Source organism: Panthera leo, chromosome A1 (assembly GCF_018350215.1).
Source record: "Panthera leo isolate Ple1 chromosome A1, P.leo_Ple1_pat1.1, whole genome shotgun sequence".
Taxonomy (NCBI): domain Eukaryota; kingdom Metazoa; phylum Chordata; class Mammalia; order Carnivora; family Felidae; genus Panthera; species Panthera leo.
In genome coordinates, this window is record NC_056679.1 from 44,821,308 (window position 1) to 44,824,374 (window position 3,067).

Here is a 3,067-nt window from a genome sequence, read left to right on the forward strand (position 1 = left end):
AAATACTGATTTAATTATTTTAACTATTAGACATTCCTTAAAATGTCTTAATTTATGACTGTCTGCCAACATTGTTAGTAACAGCTAAATCGGTTTATCATCATCTGCTCTATACATTTGTTATGTTTTAATCTCATGAGAATAACTGTGCGTATGGTAATCCTGACCTTGTTTGTTTATATCTTATTTCCTTGGATATACTACCTCAAGTAAGAAAAAGAAGGTCTATTTATTTTAGGCTGCTAAAAATAGACTGCATTTAATCAGTTTTAGAATTTTGTTCAAATCACAATTTTATAAAAATATATTTTACATCTGGAAAATAATTTGCAAGTTTGAATGTTAACTGGTGATTCAGGGCTGAGTTAGCTATCATTTGTTGAATATTTTAGCAGAAGTCAGATGCTGTGCTCTATATTTTACTATATATTATATATAATACCTTCTATAAGATGAGTAGTAGTATTTATGTTTTGCATTTGGTATACCAGGATTTTATTTTCTTATGTTATCAAAGTAATTAGTTATAGAGCCCAAATTTAAACTCAAAGTCTTCAAAAGCTCTGCTATATTGAGGCCTGTGTTTGTGTAGATTTGGGTTAAGCTGAATTTCTCAACCATGTTGCAGGTATGCATTATACTTGAACTTAACTATGTAGCTGAATTCTTTTCTTTAAATGAAATTCCAGTTGTGAGTGTTTAGGATTTTGTTTGGGTCCTGATCACTTAATTTTCACACAGACCAAATGACCAAAAATTATTTTTACCGTTTTATTTTATAATGTATGGTTATTTGGAAACTATGAATTTCAATCGTCACTCATATAATACCAACTTTTACATGTGTTTTTATAATAGTTGAGATGCAATAATTAGCAATTACTGTATCATGTCACAATTTACATAATTTGTAAAACTATTCTCTCATATCCAATATTTCACACTAAAATGAAACCTAGAATGAGTCCTATCATGACGGGCATTTAATCTACTGAATACTGCCAAGCCAGATAGTCACAAATTCTAGCAAATAAACAAGGCATCAAGAGTGTCAACTAGAACGTCTGTTTTCTTTCTACATAAAACAAGAGACTGGCACAGCATGGGACATTCTTGGGGCAGGTATTATAATCACATATCTTGCAAAGAGTTTGCCTTACACATATCCCTAGTCCAAGACAGAAAGATAAATAGAAACGTGTATGAGTGGACCAAATCCTCCTTGAGCCTCAAAATCCAAAACAACTGACATGAATCCTCCCCAAACTGAGATGAGAAGAAATTTAGGAGATTAGTAAGTAAAGAGACCTTCCTGACAGGGGCGCCTGGGTGGCTCAGTCAGGTAAGCATCCACCTTTGGCTCAGGTCGTGATCTTGCAATCTGTGGGTTTGAGCTGTGTGTTAGGCTCTGTGCTGACAGCTCAGAGCCTGAGGCCTGCTTCAGATTCTGTGTCTCCTTCTCTCTGTGCCCCTTCCCCACTCACGCTCGCTTGCTCACGCACACTCTCTCTCTCTCTAAAAAATAAACATTAAGGAGGAGCCAAGATAGCGGAAGAGCATGGAAGTTTTTTGTGTGTCTCGCGTCCATGAAATAGAGCCAGACCAACACTAAACCATCCTGCATACCTAGAAAACTGATCTGAGGATTAACACGACAATCTGCACAACCCGAACCACAGAACTCAGCAGGTACGCGGCGCTGAGAGATGAACTGGAGGAAAGAGAAGCAGAGGGCAGAGAGGCATTTTTGCATGCTGAGAGAGGACAGAGACGGGAGGAGGGCAGAATATGGGAAAAGCACTCCCCCCGAAAGCAGCTGGAGAGAAAGTGGAAAAGTGGAAATAGCCACAGAGACTGAACTAAACTGGGAAAAAGGAGAAAGGAGGGGGTTAAATTCCATTAAGACTCTATAAACAGGGGGGGCGCAGAGTCTGAAACTCCACAGCTCGCAGCTTGATACCTGGTGGTGCTCTGGTGAGAAGGGCAAATTCCCAGGAGCAGAGTGAAGTGTGGGGGTCTTCGGGCCACATGGGAAAGGGCACCTGGTAGACGCTGTGTGACACCCCAAAGGCAAAGGCCCCAGTGGACCTGGGAGAACAACCACATTCACTGGTGCTGGAACAAGGTCGTTGAAGCCTGGTGCCAGGTGTGTGTTGTGATTTTCCATAATCCCTGAAGTGCTGCTGCTACATGATCGCGTGAACTTTTTCTGGGGTGGGCTGCACCTGACTGCAGTCTCTAGGCGTCAGCAGAAGCATGGTCCGACGAACATTCCTGGGTGCGGCCGGCACCCGGCCATTGCTTGGTGAGACCCTCCCGCAAAGGGGCAGAACAAGTGAAAGCCACAGTTCCTCAGAAATAAGGGGTCGGAAAAAACTGCCGCATCTGAGATAAAACTCAGGAAGGAGGTTCTACCTGGGGCTTAGTCATGGACTGTGTATTGGCGGGGAGTGGACAGAAGCCGAAGACAAAGGGTGGGTGTGCAATTGTTGATCAGTGAGAACAGAGTTCCAATACTAGAGACTGGATACGTGGGTAACGCCATCAGCACCCTTCTCGCGCATGCGCATACACACCTACAAGTGCCACAATAATCCAGCCTATTAAGCTAAGCAGCACCATCTGGTGGAGAAAGCAGCCATTACACTAAGCCCCGCCCAGCTGCAGCAACCTTCCTCTTCACAAACATGAGTCTCTCCGCCTGCCTAGATTATGGACTATAAAGTGCTTCACAGTTTGACTTCTAGGAGAAAATGAAGTAATTTTAGTCATATTTCAGTCTGTTTGCTGGTCCATCTATTCAATTTTCTTTTATTTTCTCTTTTTTGTTTCTTTTTCTTGAATACAGAAATAGAAAAAAATTTTTATTTTCAATTTTTATTAAAATATTTCCTTTAATTTTTTCTACTATATTTTTTATTTTGTGTAATTTTTTTAAAATTCTGTTTTGCTTCCATCATTTCATTTTATTCTACTTCAGTGTATTCATTTTTTCAAATTTTTAAACAATTTCCTTTTTTTTAATTTCCCCTATTTTCTCTAATTTATCAAGCCCCTTTCAACACCC